Source organism: Macrobrachium rosenbergii, chromosome 14 (assembly GCF_040412425.1).
Source record: "Macrobrachium rosenbergii isolate ZJJX-2024 chromosome 14, ASM4041242v1, whole genome shotgun sequence".
NCBI classification, from domain to species: domain Eukaryota; kingdom Metazoa; phylum Arthropoda; class Malacostraca; order Decapoda; family Palaemonidae; genus Macrobrachium; species Macrobrachium rosenbergii.
In genome coordinates this window covers 32,231,977-32,251,948 of record NC_089754.1, presented here as the reverse complement: position 1 = coordinate 32,251,948, position 19,972 = coordinate 32,231,977, and the positions used below count along the sequence as shown (strand labels likewise).

Sequence of the window (19,972 nt, the reverse complement as noted above, 5' to 3'; positions counted from 1 at the left end):
TAAGCAACATGGATGAAACTCGACCGTAATTAAAATTGGAGAGAAAGTATTTTAATCAAAACTACTGGGCATGAAAGAATACATTACTGCTATTTAAATGCCAATAAACGATAAATACATAAAGCTCGTATTATGATGAAATCAAGTGAAAATAGCGAACGGAATCTTGATTTTTTTTACACAAAACAAACAAAAGAATAGCCAAATTAATTTCATGACGAGATGTATTTGCCTGCCCCATAAAAATAAAGAATCTAGAGATTCATTTCCACTAACTAGAAGCAAGAAAAGCGCTCTGAACTGAGTTAAATGCGGCGAAATAAGCACCGTGTAAACATTTCCAAACCATAACATTGATCACAATTTATAATACAAAAGCAATATAAGAATATATACAATATTATTGGATAAAGTGAATTAAGGCATAACATTTTAAAAGATCCATGGAAAAGATGCATATTCGTCATATTGATGTTTGTATAATACGATATGTGAATATAGAGTACAGTATAATGTAGGCTATGCTACCGTATATGCCTACAATATACCATAGTGTAGGCTAAGCTAATTCTTGTGTTATTCAATTTCTCTTTGTACTGAATATCATAAGTCACTCTGCATGAACCTCCATGCATTCCCCGTGAATACGGGGTTTACTGCAGTGTTTTCATGTGGATGGTAACAGAAGCCAAAAGGATTTACATAACTTCACATTTAACAAAACCTTAAAAAAAATCCCAAGGTTCTGAATACATTTCAGGAATTGAAATCCAAAACTAATTTTGATTACCCAGCTTTTTACAAGACTTGATGCAATTACTATGTATGTATAAACTGTACTGCAGTTCATTGAGAGAGCAACCACAAATTCAATATGGGTAGACCTAAAGCTTTTAAAACAATTTAGTGAATTAGATAAGAACAAGAATTTTCCCTGCTGCAGTCAGAAAGAATTTCAATGTGATACTTTACTGTTACTTTTGGGTAAAGCTATTCATATATCTATAACATGTGTGACTACTAAATTCTGGTCAATGTCTCAAGGGACTGCAGTAAGCAACGATTATACAGTGGCATAAACAGTTTTACAATGGAAATAAAGAAATAACCTCTGATGAGAAATAAATGCTGTGTTACAACTAGGACAAACAAACCATACCATGTCTCAAAATGATTTAAGTAATCATAATGGGAAGTTTTACACCATACTGATGGTGAATGTATAAGACAGGAGTTTATTTACCATTACATTCCTAAAGAAAAATGACACTTATTATAAAATAGTTTTATATATACAGTACTAACCAAGTGATTACATAGCTTTAAGTTTCCTTGCACAGCAGCTTCAATTAAAAAATTTGCAGGTAATGCCTCAAAGTGTAGTGCAGGTGACTGCTCCCACCCACTAACAGGAATACCAGGAACTACTAGCAAACAACCTCATTCTGTTGATGACTTATGTCCATCGGAGGGGAGGGGAGGGAGGGAGGGGGCTCCAATTAAGTAATTACTTGGTAAGTATATATAAAACTTTATTTTATCATAAAAATGTCATTTTCATATAAGTGACTTGCCAAATTACAGCCGATTCCACACTGAAAGGAGGAGGGCTAAATGGACACGTTCTACTCCAAAACATTGAATGCAATGAATTTCAAATAGAAAAAAAATGCTAGCATTGAATACAATGCTTGTGGTTCCTTATTAGTTAAGATAGTCTGCAATAGAAAACTGCCTCTGGTCGGTGCTCATCTTAACCTGTAGTGGGCGTGGCAGTATAGCCAAGGGTTACCCCTACTTCAAAAATGCCTGCAAAATTTCAAAAGTGCCCTTGCCCTGGGTGCAGTACCACTATAAAAAACCAGATAACACTGTCACCTGCACTAGAAAAAAAGACTACGACCCATCCACTGACAGTGATCATAGCACTCGTTACCTTACTACAAGGTGAAAAGAAAGTAGAAGAAAACCCTCTGCTTCCTTCCACGATGCCAAGTCATTTACTAATAAATGCAAGGTACTGAAAAAAAAAAGTTTTAACACTTTAAAATTTCTGAAGAAGTGAGAAGCGAAAAATGATTACCCTTCAAGTAGGTTGATTGTAGGATGGACTTAAAGAGGAAGAAGTTGTTCTGGCATTTTTAGCCTTCACTAAAAAGCAGGCACAATGCTCTCCAGAAACTATAAATGGTCTCAAAGATCAAGTCCATACATGATGAAGAACAATGCGTTCTTAGACCAAGGGCGAAAAAATGTCCTTGTCAGAACACTAAAGGTTATGAAAAGCCTGTGTTTCCAATCCTGCTCAGGTAATAACCAAAAACTCCAACAGAATAGAGAGCTTTCTACTCCTCCCCAGAGCCAAGGATGTGGGGAGATTTGGTGCCAGGCGCTGGGTGTACTGAGCTGGCAGGCACTCCTAGGAGCTTGGGGCAGCCCTGGGACCAGATGAGCTGGAAGTCAGGCGAGGGAAAGGCTTGGGCTGGTGGGTGTTCCTTGTAGCCTGTTAAGACAGTCTTCTCTTCCATTAAGCTCTTGGGAGAGAGAGCAGTTCCAGATCATGGAAAGATACTCATTCTCAGTTAATAAATTCCAGGGTAAACTAGCAAACCGCATTACTGTGACAGACGTAGCTCGATACTCCTGAAAAGGAGGAACATGAGAGATTCTATATCCTCTCCGATGAAAAAGGCAATTCTGCCATGAGTCATAAGTGTCTCAGAAGAAGAAACTTAGTCTGAGACACCCGACTCGGAACATCATTCACTTAGGTGGTAAACTGAGCTATAAGAAGTTGTCTGCATGTTTCAGATGTCTCTAGTAGCACCTCTGAAAAAACCTTTCCTTCCTGACAAGAACCCAAGCAGCCCAAAGCCTGCCCATGTAATAGTGTACTGACCTTGGTGGTTTCTCTTGAAGCAAGGTTATTTGAGAAGAAACGAATATTGGAAGGATTCTTGGAGAGTCCAACAATCAGTCGTAGCAATAAGGGTACCCTAAATTATGGTTCAGCCCTTCATTGACCATGTTCAACGGAGGAAGAGCACGGAGGTCCAGGTTGGAACAATCTTGCAGTGTGGTGTCTGTTGCCCATGCTACAGCAGAAGGTTCCTTAAAGGTGGCAGACAGACAAGTTCGACATGCCCAATAGAAGCACAAAACCCGACAGATCAGGGGATTCAAGGTCCACTTGGGAGTACGAGTGAGTTTCTGATAGCTCAGCTCATCCGCCAGAAATTCTAGTTGAATTAGAAAAATCTCAATTTATCTTCCGTAGCAAAATCTTCTTGTTGCTTGTTGGCGAGTGCTCAAGGAAAAAATATAAAGACCGTGGTCTACTCTAAAGGAAAACCACAGTCTAGGAGTAAGCGAGAGACAAGAAGAATTGAAGCCTTATGTGAATGGCTTTCAGTTCTCTGGCATATGTATGAAGGCTCTGTTCCCCTGGGGACACATTGCGGTAATTTTCTGCATCCCCGAGTGGGCTCCTTCTACTAGAACATGGAGTGAGAAGCAGTTTAAAACTAGGCTCAGGATGAGGAACTTCTTCTGAAAGCTTACACTTGGACAGCCACTATTGCAGGTCTGACTGAAGACCAAGACTAAGGAAAAACACGACTGTGTCCGGCTGTGAATCCCTGACCCGGTGTGATCTCAAAACCTTTGATCTGTCTTTGAAAGGAGTCATCCAGGGAAACATGGACATAATCAGCAAAAAATTGATGTAAATGTCCAGAACTACTAGGCTGTCTGATTTGTCTCCTAGAACTCTATCTTAAACAAAGAGAAAGAAGGGAATCCCTGGCCAGGCAGACTCGCTGATGATTCTGCGGACTCGCAAGCTATGGAGCGAACTTACAAATCATTGTGCAGGCTCCCAGACAAGTGGGCGAACTAGTAGCCTACCCTGTTGATCATTAACAGTTGTGCAGACACGAGAACATCCATGAGGAAACAACTTCTTACTGGACTTGAAAACGGTTTGTGTGAACTTGATAATACTTTGTGCAGACCGTAGACACATGCGAAAATGTACGTGGCGGAACTAACATCTGGCACATATATAAGGCTTGAAAAAACTGTAAGACACAAAAGCTTGGTCACAGGAAAACATAGGCCTATCCAAAACCAGGTATGACAAAATCCTGCAGACCGACACAATAGTCTCTAGATAGTGCCAGACACTCTAGAACTGAAGCCATGCAAGGAAACTTAAAGCTATGTAATTACTTGGTAAGTCACTTATATAAAACATGATATTTTAATGATAAAATAAGGTTTGTTCATACTTACCTGGCAGATATATATAAAGCTGTATTCTCCGAAGGTCCGACAGAATTTCAAATTTCATGGCACACGCAGTGGCCGGTCAGGTGGTTAGTACCCATTCCCACCGCTGGGAGGCGGGTATCAGGAACCATTCCCATTTTCCATTCAGATTTTCATAGTGCCACTGTCTCCTGAGGGGAGGTGGGTGGGCACTATCGAATATATATATCTGCCAGGTAAGTATGAACAAACCTTATTTTATCATTAAAATATCATTTTGTTCATGAAACTTACCTGTCAGATATATATAAGCTGAATCGCACCATTGGAGGTGGGCAGAGACAGCATAGGATTGAGAAAAAAACAATGTAGATGATTACACATCTTGGTTCCTTACCTTTTAGCATAGCTGACTTCGTGATTACTGTCACCCAAGTCTGCGTCTGCTTTACTGGAGTTTCCAACGAGGTAGAGACCTATATGGTTGGAGAGTTCCAGATGATCTGTCAACGGGGCGTGACCACTATGTGACCCAGATCATAGCCCTCAAGAAGGAAGCAAAGAGACAAAAATAACCACCTGACCTAAAACATCGTGACTAGTTAAAAACTAAGGAAAGGGAAGACTGCCCCACAGTCTACCCACAACCATAAAAACACAACCAAAAATTTTAAAAACTATTCCTAACCATACATTAAAGGATAGGATGGGTACTGCCTCCTTCTCCCAAGATCGTACCAGCCGAAACGTAAGGTCCCAATGAACAGCAAGACTCATACACTGTTCTTAACATCCTTTAGGTAATGAGAGGCGAACACAGAATGACTTCTCCAAAAGGTGGCATTCATAATATCGTTCAGAGCCATGTTCTTTTGAAAGGCTACTGGACGTTGCAACAGCCCGAACCTCATGCGCTTTAACTTTCAAAAACTTCAAGTCACTCTCTGACAACTCTTATGCGCTTCTTGAATGGTGGACCTCAAGAAGAAAGCCAGCGCATTCTTTGACATGGGGACGTCAGGTCTTCTCACAGAGCACCATAACCTGTCTGCAAGACCTCTCGACTCTTTAGTCTTGTTCAAGTAGAATTTAAGAGCCCTAACAGGGCAAAGCAGTCTTTCTGGTTCCTGGCCCAGAATACCCGCCAAACCTTTCAATTCAAAGGACTTGGGCCAGGGGTGAGAAGGGTTCTCATTCTTGGCAAGAAAAAGACGGTTGGAGAGAACAGACTGCATCGTCTCCTTTAAAACCAACTGACTTAGATATCGCATGAATCTCACTGATTCTCTTTGCAGTAGCCAGAGCCACTAAAAATAAAGTCTTCTTTGTTAAGTTCCTCAAAGAAGCAGCATGAAGGGGTTCAAAAGGGCTTTGCATCAGGAACTTAAGAACCACGTCCAAGTTCCAAGATGGAACCAAAACTGAGGCACCTTAGTCGTCTCGAAAGAGCCTAATGAGGTCATGGAGGTCCGTATTGTTGGCGATATCTAATCCTCTGTGTCGAAAGACCGCCGACAACATACTCTTATACCCCTTAATAGTAGAGACTGCCAGCTTCGAACTTCCTCTTAGGAAAGAAGAAAAGTCTGCAATCTGGCTCACAGTGGTCGAGGAAGAGGAAATCCCTCTGCTTTCTACACCACTGTCGAAATACGGCCCACTTCGATTGATAAACTGCGATCGAGGATGTTCTTCTGGCTCTCGCGATCGCTCTTGCCACCTGCTTCAAAAAACCTCTCGCTCTGACCAGCATTTCGATAGTCTGAATGCAGTCAGACCGAGAGCGGAGAGGTTTTGATGGTATCGTTCAGTGGGGCTGTCTGAGTAGATCTGGACGAAGAGGTAACACCCTTGGAAAGTCTACCAGCAGCGACATTACCTCCGAACCACTCCTTGTAAGGCCAATACGGAGCGATCAGAGTCACATCCTCGTATCTTGCGACGGCGCTAACTTCCTGACCACTTCTCCCAGGATCTTGAAGGGAGGAAAGCGTAAATCCAGACCGTCCAGTCCCAAAGAAGGGCGTCTATTGACACTGCTCCTGGATCCAGGACAGGAGAGCAGTAAAGCGGAAGCCTGTTGTTCTTTGAGGTTGCAAACAGGTCCACTAAGGGACGACCCCATAAACCCCACAGTTTTGGCACACTTCCTGGTTCAGAGTCCACTCTGTCGGGGAGCAGTTGATGGCGACGACTTAGCAGGTCCGCTCTCACGTTCTGAACGCCTGCTACAAACCTCGTCAAGATCGTAACGTTCCTGGAACTCGCCCACAACAGGATCTCTTTTGCAAGAATGAACAGGGAACGAGAATGAGTGCCTCCTGTTTTTTCAGGTAAGATAGAGCAGTGGTATTGTCCAAGTTCACCTGGACTGTGCGACCGGACACTTGATCTTGGAAGAATCGAAGGGCCAAAAAATCGCCCTAATTCTTTCATATTGATATGCCAGGCCACCTGTTCCCCTCTCCAGATGCCTGACACTTCTCTCTTGCCCAGTGTTGCTCCCCACCCCGACATTGACGCGTCGGAGAACAACACTAGGTCGGGGGTTCGGAAGGCTGAGGAGACACGCCCTCTGAAAGCCTCGAGGGATCCAACCACCACCTGAGATGCTCCTTCACTTCGAGGGAAAGTTTGAGAGACAACTCGAGATTTTCCTTGTCTTCCCAGTTGTCTTGCAGGAAGAACTGAAGAGGCCTGAGATGTAGTCTCCCAGGAAAACAAACTTTTCCAGTGAGGAAATGGTCCCCAGCAGACTCATCCACTCCCTCACCGAACATGTTTCTTTCCCCAGGAAGGCCAGGACTTTTTCGTAGCACAGCTGTTGACGTTCGGGGGACGGAAAAGCCCGAAAAGCCACTGAGTCCATCTGAATCCCCAGATACACGATGGACTGTGTTGGGGATCAGGTGTGACTTTTCGAAGTTGACCAGCAGGCCGAGTTCCTTCGTCAGGTTTAAAGTTGCTTGAAGATCCTCCAGACACCTCTCCTCGATGACGCTCGAATCAGCCAGTCGTCCAAGTAGAGCGACACCTGACGCCGCCTGCCAGATGCAGCCACCTTGCTACATTCCGCATGATGACGGTGAAAATCATGGGAGCTGTGGACAGGCCAAAGCAAAGAGCTCTGAATTGATACACCTTTCCCCTCAAGACGAACCTCAGGAACTTCCTTGACTGAGGATGTATCGGGCGTGGAAGATAAGCGTCTTGAAGGTCGAGGGATACCATCAATCCCCAGGTCTTAAGGCTCCTAGAACAGACTGCGCCGTTTCCATCTTGAAAGTTTCTTTCAGCGACAAAGCGGTTCAGGCTGCTGACATCCAAGCACAGGTCTCCAACTTCCCGACTGTTTCGGGACCAGGAACAATCTGTTGTAGAAGCCCGGGAATTCAGGTCTAAGACCTGTTCTATTGCTCTCTTGACGAGCATTTGCTGCAGCAGGTCGTATAGGATCTCTTGTTTTCCTGGACAAGATGGTAATTGAGAGGATCCAAGGGCGAAAACAAAGGGAGGGGGAGAAAGGAAGGGATCTTGTATCCTTTCTCTAAAACCGAAAGGGACCAACTGTCTGCCCTCTCACTTTCCAGACTTGGAAAACGCAAGAAGCCTGGCACCCACCGGTATCTGGAGGAGAATCACATCACTTCTTGCCCCTACCTTGGCAAGGGCTTTACCTCTCGAGAAACTCTTTCCTCGAGAAGAAGGTTCGAGGATGCTCCGGCACGAAAGGGCTTTCTTCATCTTGGGAGAAAGTTGCGGTTTGGCGTCGTCGAGGTCACAGGAACCGCAGGGCGCTTCGATGACTGAGCCAACAGGTCCTGTGTGGTCTTCTCTTGCAAGCTTGCAGCGATGTCCTTTACCAAGAAGCCGGGAAAAGATGATTGGAAAAAAGGGAGCAAACAACAGTTCTCCTTTCTGTGCCAAGGAGACGGACTTCGTGTTGAAGCAAGAACAGAGACCTCTTCTTGAGCACTCCTGTTGCAAAGTGCGAGGCCAATTCTTCAGAACCATCTCGGACCGCCTTGTCCATACAAGACAAGACGCTCAAAATTTCCGACAAGGAGATCGAGTCCTGACTCCGAGACTTAATGTCCAAAGCTCCAAGACACCAGTCAAGGAAGTTGAAGACTTCTAACGTCTTGAAAAGGCCCTTCAAAAGATGGTCCATCTCCGTAAGAGTCCAGGGAATCTTGGCCGTCGACAGATGAGATTTCCTACTCGAATCAACAAGAAGGCAAAGTCTCCCTTAGATGAGGAAGGAAGACGTAAGCCCAAGTCTTCTCCGGTCTCATACCACATCGCCTGCTTTTCCCGAGAGTCTTGAAGGGGGAAGGGCGAAAAGAAGTCTTTCCTTGAGCCTTGCGGGAGTCCATCCAAAATGGACTTTCTTGAAGGCCCGCTTAGTGGAGAGCGATTTAGTCATTTTCAGAAATCCCGGAGCTTTCCTAGACTTAGAAAAGTCAGTTGAGAAGGAGGGAGAGAGGAACTGCCGGCAGAAACTTGTCAGGAAACAATTCCTTCAACAGCTTGACGAGGATCTGGTAGTCCGAAGCGGACGAGGACTGATCCTTCAACTCATCTTCAGACTCCGAGACCATGGTCTGAGTCTATCTCCAACATCGGGCGGGGAAGAGCAGAGAGAAGTTGGAGAGGAAACACGCCGCAGGGACCTCTGCTTGGAAGAGGAACTGGCGTGCAAAGCAGCTGGAGAACCAGGAACCACACGAGAGCCGACAGCAACGGCGAGGCGGAGCGTCTTGAAGGAGTCAAAAACGTCCATCGGGGCGTCACGTCTGGCAGCATGACGAGCTTCTTGAGCGTCCAGCCGGGTGGGGCGTCGTCTGGCAGCATGACGAACGTCATAAGCCTGGCGAGCGTCATCAACAAAATGGAGAACATGACGTCTAGAACGAGAAGGAGGAGGACGTCCTGGGGTGACGTCAAGACGATCCTCCCCAACACCCTCTGGGGACGAGAGTCTAGGGTTCCTTCCACGACGAGCAGGCGAAGCAGACGAAGGTGACGAACGAGGAGCAGGAGAAGGAGACCGCCTAGATCTCTTCACTGGAAGTCTAACATCCTTCCGACGAGGACGGGACCTGGACTCTCTCTCTGCAATGAACAGGAGAGTTGCTGCTGCATGGAGGCAATAAAATCCTCGTTGGTGACGCCTCTCTCTCTGGAGAATCACGGAACCTGAGGCAGAAGGACGAGGGGCGGGCGTCCTAATCCTCTTCTCTTGAGGAGGGAGAGCTCTTGGGCGCTCAAAAACGTCTTCTTGGGATGACGTCCGGTACTTCTTTTTGCGGGGGAAACGCATCCACAAACTCTGGCGAAGAGCACAGAGTAGGAGAGAAGAGGACGTGGCGTCCTCCTCCTAAAAGCTTCTCTTAAGAGGGCGAGAGTCTATCTGACGGTTCCAACCCCTGCGTGGGAGGACGTGTCAGAAGGACGAGAAGCAGTCCTTCAGGACCCGAACACGAGATCGAGCCTGGGCAGCCTGGGAAACGTCTTCAGGACCTGCCGAAGGGACGCCAGACCGGTGGGGTTCCCCGTCACCCTCCTTCGGCTTTCGACATGCCCTTCTCCCTGAGTCCTGGGAGTCCAGCAGAGGTCCAGGCCTAGAGGCATGATGGGGCCGGTCTGACGCCCTCCACTGCACTGGGGGCACTAGTCACTTCACAACACTTATCTTGGAGAGCTGACACTTTAGATTCTAAAGCACGAATCGATTCCATCATACGGAGAGCATTAGTCTCCACTGGCACGATCTCAGGGCAGGAGACAAAACCACAGGGTTAGGATCTAAAGGTACAGGGTTAGTTAGGGCCGACATCAACACTTCCAAAAGAGAAGCACTCCTGGAGGAAGACCTCCTCAGTCGATCACGCTCCAACTTCCTCACATATTTATCATACGCTCTTCCATTCATTTTCAGACAAAGAAGCACATTCATCACACCTATCATTCAACATTGCATATATGCTTCCTACAGTTAGAACAAAAGTGTGAGGGTCAACCGCAGCTTTCGGCAACCTCACCTTACATTCAGACATCACACACGCACGGTAACTAGCCGAGCTAGACCCAGACATAATGATAATCTAAATCAAAACCAAAAAAAGTCAAAAAAGCGTATGCCGATCTACCGATCCAAAGTCAAAATACCAAAAGACAATGAGATACTCAGTAATCTAGAAAAAGCAAATCCTATGACGGAGGTGCAGACAACAGTTGTTGACAACACCGGCGACAGAGAAAATCTGAATGGAAAATGGGAATGGTTCCTGATACCCGCCTCCCAGCGGCGGGAATGGGTACTAACCACCTGACCGGCCACTGCGTGTGCCGCGAAATTTGAAATTCTGTCGGACCTTCGGAGAATACAGCTTTATATATATCTGACGGGTAAGTTTCATGAACAAATCAGTATTTAAAGGGGTTCTCATTACATACATGAAGATTAAAGCCTTGCTCAAGCAATGAGACATCAACCAAAGTTCATATTTTAATAACAAATGAACAATTAAAATGAATAGAGTACTTACTACAGTGTTGAAGAATTGACATGGCTTCTATGTTACCTCCTGGACTACCGCTTTACCAAATCCAAGTGACACTGCAGATAACAGTGGCAATTCTCTGAGAGATAAAAAGACAGTTACAACAGGGAAGCTTAACCAGGGTCTAAAAAATAAAGTTTTGACTCAAATACCTCATACAATGCAAAGTATTGAATTCCAGTTTATGTCAAGACCTAGTTTCTTGCTACTATATACATTCACTTCTTGCTACAAACATTATGCAAAACATCTCAAACAATGCAAAAGGTTCTATGTGGTCCCCTTTTTCCCCAAGTTGTGATGCTTACCAGTCAAACTCTTACATACTAACCTTTCCCCAATTTTTAAGTTCCTTATGAACAAAACTTTTGGGCCCGCCCTACTCTAGTTCAGAAAGGGGACTCTGTTGGTTGGCTTAACTAATTGATAATATTGTAATAAATCCTAAAAAACTTTGGTTGTGACTTAATTTCCCCTTTACAAATTGTTCCACAGTAACTGTCACTTGCAAAGATAAAAGAGTTAGCATATGCTTTCCCTACATTACTGTAATCAAACTAGGGTAATGAAGAAACGCTGGGTTAGGTCAGTGATCTACTGACTGACAGTCATTCCTTCTGGCATTCAAACTATGGGCTTACTGACAACTTCGGTTCATGTTTAATTCTTAAATACTTATAATGGTGGTACTGTACAATAACATGCATAGCCTAAATGACCTAAATACAGGATTAGTTAAAAAAAAAAAATAAATAAATAAATATAAAAAATAAAGGACAAAACTTAAGACACTGATAAGCAAAATGGAAGACCACCTGTTTTCCTACAACTGAACAATTCAAGCTTTTCTTCTGAATCTAGCAGAACAGTTTCTAAGCTTTGTTAAAACTGCACATTCAACAAGTTAACCTTTGAAAGCGTGGGGAATAAGGCAATCAATCACTACAGAGATGCTGAAGATTTAAAAAAAAAAAAAAAAAAAAAAAAATGCAAGTATATATTAAACTGTCCAAAACTTGGCTGTGGCAGCATAGGCAATGCCCACTGTATATTACTCACTTTTAAATGTCACGTTCCATCTATATAAATGATGAATGATTCTTGCAGGAGTTTAGTTTATGCTGAGGATTCATTTTGTGTAATTTGAAAGATAAGTTGGATTGTATATTACGAAAACAAAGTAAATATTTTATTTACAAGTTATAAAATCAATTTCAATACATTCTATGTAATGCCTTATTGGCAGCTGTTAAATGACCCCAAATCACAAAAAACCTAGTTTTGCTCTAACAGCTGTAATATAACAAGGAACATAGACATTATTTAACATAATATTGTCACCGTTTACAAACTAGTTAAACCACACGATAATGGTCCCAGTGGATTTTTGGATTTACTTTGCATATTAGTGTAGGAACATCAAATCCTTGCCTCCAGCTGGCAAGTTTGTATGTGAACACTGAACCCTAGCCCCTACATAACCTAATATTTAAAATTAGGCTATATTAGGTTAAGTGAAAAAGCAGGTGAAATAATTATGCAACGGCATCTGCTGACATCTGTCTGACCAGGGGTCCAATGCCTGGGGAATGAACCAAAAACAAGATAAAAGTTAACTAGGGTACAATTATTGTCACCACAACCTAGGCTTAAGACACTAATTGCAGTACAGTATAGCCTAACTGTGATCTATGATATAATTCCTAGCCTAGTCCTAACTGTGAATGCAACTGCCTATCAATGTGGCTAAAAGAATCAACAAGCTTACTTGGCACAATGATTAGCTTATCACAGAGACTATGGGCTTGGGCAGCCGGTGTAACTGCAACCAAATGGATAATGTCTACATAGTCTGGGTAAAGTTTTACTTTAGTACCAGCTCCAGTCCCACATGTGCCGTGTTTAGTACCAGCCCTACTGGAATGAAAGTGAAACATGAACAATAGGCCTAGATGGTAAATATCTCAGTTACCGTAAATTTACGACAGACTGGCGCACAAGTTTCGTACTAATCATGTTATGGAGACAGACCAGAGTAAGAACCCCAATAACAAATAATAGTTTAGTGTAAAATACTACCCTAGTCCTATACCTGGATGAATTTGCATATCTGGTCGAGAATAATTGGCATACAGCAGGCCTAAATACAACTGGCTGCTGCCTTCAGTTGTATGAGCAGTCAACCCCTAGCCACTTAACCTTCCTACTCTTAGGCCTCTGATCTGTCCCGGGAAGCCTAGCCTTGCCTCGGTAATTCTATATATTAGCTCCGCACCTGTCTTTACCTTTTCAACTGGTTTTTTCTACACTTTTAGGGGTTCTGATACTGGCATTGCATCTGTTTGTTGTCGGTCAAATGGAATGTCCCTTCGCCGTGTTTAGTACTGGCCCTAAAAATACCCATACGTTAACAAGTTATTGCAATTGCCGGACGGGATATGAACCTTTCGAAACAGACATACCCGGGCTCTGTCTTGTGAAGATCGTATATGGAAACCCCTTGTTGGATGGACTTTACGGGTTAATTACAGGTTAATTACACTCAAGTGCCAAAAATCAAAGGTAAATTCATAATTAGCAACCAAAAACTGTATGAAAAAGTTAAGTTAGAAGGCAGTCGCTGACGCAGAGCTACTATATAGTTCTACCCTTGCCTCTCCTAGCCTAATAAGCTGGCTGAACACATTGGGTATAACTAAAGGATAGCTCCGCGTCGCCGACGGCACTATAACTTGACTTTTTCTACAGTTTTTTGGTTGCTAATTATGAATTTAGCTTTCATTTTTGGCGCTCGAGTCTAATTAACCTGTAATGCAAACCCCAGTCCATCCAACAAGGGGTTTTCTCGCGATCTTCAAAGGCAGAGCACGGCCCGACCTGTTTTTGCATAACGGTTCATATCCCGTTCCAGCAAGTGCAATAACTTGTTAACGTTTGGTACCCAACCCCCGCCAGTACTAAACATGATGAAGGGGCATTCCACTTGGCCGACAACAAGCAGATGCACCGCCAGTATCAGAACCCCTAAGAGTAGAAAAAACCAGGGTAATTCTAAGCCGGCTGTCTGCGGTGAGCTAGACTATGGCAATTGACGTTTTCTTATGTTATTTTACTTGCTTTACAAGAATTTAAAGTCATATTTTGTCGGCCGGCTGTAACTAAACTGTAATCGACCTTTGAAGACTACACTACCGACAGGGTAAATCTAAGACGACATTCCGCGGCAAGCCCCCCCACTCCCCTCCATAGCTAATACGGCAAAATTGTAACCAGTAAACACCCATAAAAATGCCAACCTAATTCTACCTAGAGGTGTTTACTGGTTACAATTTGCCTGCATTAGCTATGGAGAATGGTGGGCTTACCGTGGGATGCTGGCTTAGACCTACCCTCAGAGTTAGGTAATTCAAGTCGAGTAGTCTTCAAAGGTCAATTACAGTTCGGTTACAGGCGGCTGACAAAATATTACTTTAAATTCTTTAAAAGCTAGTAAAATAACATAAAAACGTCAATTGCCATAGTTTAGTTTCATGTGGACAGCCAGCTTAGAATTACCAACACCAGTTGAAAAAGTAAAAACAGGCACAGAGCTAATGGTAATTCTAAGCCGGCTGTCCGCGGTGAGCTAGACTATGGCAATTGACGTTTTTCTATGTTATTTTAATTTGCTTTACAAGAATTTAAAGTAATATTTTGTCGGCCGGCTGTAACTAAGCTGTCATTGACCTTTGAAGAACTACCCGACTTGATATTGAACCTTACGCATTAGTATATAAATTTAGGTCTGTTAATTCAGCATTCGCGGCAAGCCCCCACCCCTTCATAGCTAATACAGCAAAATTGTAACCAGTAAACACCCACAAAATGCCAACATAACGTACCCTGGGGTGTTTACTGGTTACAATTTTGCCGTATTAGCTATGGAGGATATGGGCGTTTACCGAATGATGGCTTTAGACCCCCTGCGTTAAGTAATTCAAGTCATCTAGTCTTCAAAGGTCAATCACAGTTTAGTTACACCCGGGCGACAAAATATTACGGTAATTCTAAGCCGGCTGTCCGCGGTGATCTAGACTATGGCAATTGGCGTTTTTCTATGTTATTTTACATGCTATACAAGAATTTAAAGTAATATTTTGTCGGCCGGCTGTAACTAAGCTGTCATTGACCTTTGAAGATTCTAGCGACTTGAATTGCCTAACGCCTGGGTAGGTCTAAAAAGCATTCCATGGCAAGCCCCCACCCCCTCCATAGCTAATACGGCAAAATTGTAACAAGTAAACCCCCCACCAAAAATACCAACATAACGTACCCTAGAGGTGTTTACTGGTTACAATTTTGCCGTATTAGCTATGGAGGTTGGGGGAATTTTTGCCTAGAATGCCGCCTTTGACCTACCCCTGCGTTAGGTAATTCAAGCGTGTAGTCTTCAAAGGTCAATCACAGCCAGTTACAACCTGCGACAAAATATGACTTTAAATTCCCTTGTAAAGCAAGTAAAATAAAATTTGTGTTTCAAACGCCAACTGCCACAGTCTAGCTCACCCTGGACAGCCGGGATAGAATTACCGAGCTAATATATAGAATTATCACAAATTGTATAATAAATGTAAAAACCGGAGGAAATTTCCACCAAGAAATGAAAGTTACACAGAACACAATATACAACTGGTTGGAAAAATATATGGGTCACGTGTTTTACATTTAGGCCTGGGTAGATCTAAGCCGGCTGTCCAGGTGGGCTAGGTTATGGCAGTTGACATTTTCTATAGAACTTTACTTGCTGAACAAGAATTTAAAGTAATATTTTGTCGCTCGGCTGTAATTAAGCTGTAAATTACCTTGGAACTGTAGCCAACGGTAAGGGGGGACCGGTTGGGAATCTGGGTCCTGGGTGGGTAAAAACACTTTCGAGAATACCTCACGGTGAGGGGGACCCGTTGGGAATCCGGGGTTCTGGGTGGGGTAAATAACTTGGGAAAAGGTTTGGGCAATTTATTGTTGTATTTCCAGTTATATATGTCATTTGGAACACGAAAAACAAGCGTAAAAATAAGGGGGAATAAATGGACAGTGCGAGCCGTTACAAAGGCACTTTTCACATACCACTACTACTGCTGATTCCAGGCCATGTCACGCATGCCACGGTCTTACAGGAGCTTTCGGTTCATCCAATGCCTCCAACTGAGAGAAGCAGTTGGTGGGTTTTTGGGTGGCTGTACCCAACCAATCACGTTGCAACGTTACCCCAACATTACGTTTCACCCAGGTGGAGAATTTGGGGATACATAAACTCAGTTACATGTATTCCTTTTGCTCAACTGTTTTATAACCGTTTCCTATTCGTTGTAAGCTTGTGCCTGTAACGTTCTTCCAATACTTTTCCGTTCACAAATATATTGACGTCTCTTATTCCATGATTTTACCATAAATAACTTACAAAAATTACTTTACATTTGTCGGCAGACACCTGAAGCATGTATATGGGGTAGGAGGAGAAGGGTCTTGCAGGACATTTCGCTACCACTTTCTCTCAGTGACGTTAACAGAAACCTTTTTTACATATTTTGTAAGCCCTGTGGTTGGCGCGCAGCGCAATATTACCAGCTTGCCAGAGCATACGAGCCTGCCAGATTATTTTAAAAATGCGGATAAAGTCATCCCAGCGCCCGTTCCTTCACTAAACTGAAAGCAGAAATACACTTTAGCACCCCCAACTTTATCCTTCCTACCCTGTTCCGGTGCAGTTCACCGTGCACAGTTCACTCACTCTTCAACCCAGCATGATGACGGACGTAACCCCCCGAACCTCCCGGCTCCTCTGAGCCTGTAACCAAGTGCAATTTCCTCTTACCTGTGTCAATTGCTACCTTAGTTATAAGGACTACATTGTACCGGGGACAACTATTGTATCTGATTGCTGGAGAGCTTATGACTGCCTGAAGGACGAAGGCTACGTCTCGCTTAACCGTCAATCACTCCATGAACTTTGTGGACCCAGTAACTGGTGCGCATACAAATACTATTGAGAGGAGGTGGAGGGAACTTCGTGAGACGACGCCTAGGTACGGGCGAAGGGGTACAACTTCGTCGGGTACTTGGCAGTAGCCCATTTTAAAATCCACTTTGATGACCCGAAGACGAGGCTCCACGCGTTTGTAAAGGCGGCGGCTGAATTGTACCCTCCACCCCTTTAAGGTAAGGTTCCTAAACTATCTTCTTTATTAGTAGGTAGTTAGGTCACCTGTGTTTTGGTGTTATTAGGTTTTAGTGCTTTTCATGTAGGAGCGTTATTATTTTTTGGGTAACTGTCATTTAACGCCATGTTTCTACATAAGTCCTACGTCACTTTACCAACTTGTACCTTTTGTGCAGTACCTCTTCTTCCCCCCGCCCTGCTGAACATATGGCTCCCTAGTGGTTACGTAACCCAAGATGGCGGATTTGTTTACCGTTTACGTTTCTTCGCCCTGATGGCAAGCAACGGTTAGTGTGTAGTTGAGGTAGCCTGTGGCAGTTGACGTTTTTCAGTGTTGCTTTGCTTGCTTTGCATGAGTTTAGGGTAATGTTTTGCCCGTCGGCTGCAGCTAAACTGTAATTTACCCTTGAGCTGTATGCGCCAGTGCAGGGGACCCACGGTACCGGTGTGCAGTCTTCGAGGGTCTATTACGCTTTAGTTACAGCCGACCGACAAGATTTTACTTGAAATTCTTGTTCAGCAGGTCAAGTTCTATAGAAAAACGTCAACTGCCATAGGCTACCTCACCGCGGACAGCGGGCTTAGAATTACCTAGGCCTGTATATAAAAATCTTGCCTCACTCACCATATGGGTGGGCCTCTGTCACCCAAGCTTAATGGTAAAATGCCTGACCTAGAAACTGATGGAGCCCTAGGGTATATGCCCATTTTGAGGTCCCAAAATACCATTTACAAAAGTTACAGTAGAACTAAGCAGGAGCTCCGCATCGGGTATTCCTTTGGATGTTGATTTTTTCCTATAGTATTTTGGTTGCTTATCAAGAACTTACATTTACTTTTTGTCGACCGACTGTAATCAACCTCAGTTGTATGATAGCCATCCTGGCATCCTATCGCGCAAGTGCAGTGTTGTAGGGGAGCTTTTGGTATAAAGTAGTGTTTCCTTCATGGGGGAGGGGGGGGGGTTTAGGGGGCGGAAGGCAAGAGTCCGTACAGAGCTGTTTGCTTAGAAATACCAAAGTTAACTGCTACCTTTCACCTACGGTGGGGCACTTTAGGCTACAGCTTTGCTCCCTGGACAACTTGACTCTGGCCAGAGCAGAAAAAAATGCACTTTCTCCACAGTTAACAAATTACCCTATACTAGTAAGGTAATAAATGTCATTAATTCACGCCATGCCAGTATAAAAATAAATAAACTTACAATGCTCAAGACAGTCCGAGCTTTAAGAGAGCCTACAGTTCAGTTATCCTTGGCTGTGTGTAGGTTCCAACTGGAAACTGGCGGACGAATGCAAACAAGACAAACTTTTCCTGTAGTGCCATGTCCTGACCTAACCAGATGTAACCAACCTAACCTAACATAGGGCGGCGTGCCCTAACCAGGCCTGGGGCTTCGCCCCCTGGACCCCCCCTAGAAAGCGTGGGGTTGCTGGGTCGGGTAGGGGAACTACTTACCTGGGCGGAGTCACATTTGTAGTTCGGGCAGGTGTTGCGCGGCCGGGCCAACTAAACTGTAAACTACCCGAGCTTTACATTATCCAAATAGAGCAGTTTAGCTGCCATGACATTACTTTAATTTATTATGAATCCATTGCAGATTTGCTCTTGGGCACACTAGGGTGTTCCACTGATACATCCTGCTGACTGTTAAAAATACCAAAGTAAAACTGTAGCGTTCTGATAAAATAATAAAAAAATGTTCAGTTTCATTCACATTATACTATGAATTAATATTTATAATTATAAATATATTTCCATGCAATCTATTAAGACTTTCACTATACTTTCTTATTTAATTTTAAGCTCGTTCTTACTTTGGAATTTCGTGCCACTGACGCTATGGTCATCTATTGATAGATACAGTAACTAAAACAGAAATCACTCGGTTATGGATAATTAGCAACTCTTTTGTCTACACCGAAGATATTAAGTTCGATTTTACGTAGAATATGCCATATTTTACGAAAGCAATATACAATAAGAGTTACTAAGTGAATTTTTATTTATTTTCAGTCTAAATGGGATGAATACTATGAAGAAAACGACTGAAAAAATAAAAATAAAGCCATTAGCTAATGACTTTAATATACCATGCCTGTACAACTAAACGATTATTGTCTTAATTTTTATAATATGATTATAAAACATTTTCACATTACATTTCACTTTTGAATATAATATTTATTATATAATAATACATAAACAATGATATAAGCATTAAAATTTCCTTAAAAAGAAGAAACCAGAAGGGCGTTCTGTTAAAGTAATTTGGTAAACCAAGAAGCAGACGAATTTTTTAAACATGAAACACGACTAACAAGAAAACACAATATAATATTGACAAACGTTAAAATAAACCATGTAGTGACATTTGAATGATTTAGAATAAATATCCACAACTATTTATCGCTATAAAACTTAGATTTATTGAAAATTACTAAGACATCATCTTCATTTTAGCTAAGATGAGCTAGATTTTTATAGAAGTGGCATTACTTATAAGTTTTATATATATATATATATATATATATATATATATATATATATATATATATATATATATATATATATATATATATATATATATATATATATATATATACATACATACATACATACATACATACATACATACCTACATACATACAAGCAAACGCATATATATATATATATATATAATATAAGTAAAATCACTTCTATAAAATCTAGCTCATCTCACGCTAAATTGAAGATGATGTCTTAGTAATTTTCAATAAATCTAAGCTTCATAGCAATAAATAGTTGTGTATATTTATTCTAAATCATTCAAATGTCACTACATGGTTTATTTTAACGTTTGTCAATATTATATTGTGTTTTCTTGTTAGTCGTGTTTCACTTTTAAAAAATTCGTCTGCTTCTTGTGTTACCAAATTACTTTAACAGAACACCCTTC

The 19,972-nt window shown here is 42.7% G+C and overlaps 1 protein-coding gene across 1 annotated transcript in view; it reads right to left on the bottom strand.

Moving 5' to 3' along the window:
• Window positions 1–19,972, bottom strand: part of LOC136845522 (transmembrane protease serine 9-like) — a 657,893-nt gene that overhangs the window by 19,076 nt on the left and 618,845 nt on the right. The window contains exon 20 of the mRNA XM_067115701.1: window positions 10,821–10,914. The gene's annotated coding sequence lies outside the window, so the exon portion shown is untranslated. The remainder of the gene's footprint in view (window positions 1–10,820; window positions 10,915–19,972) is intronic.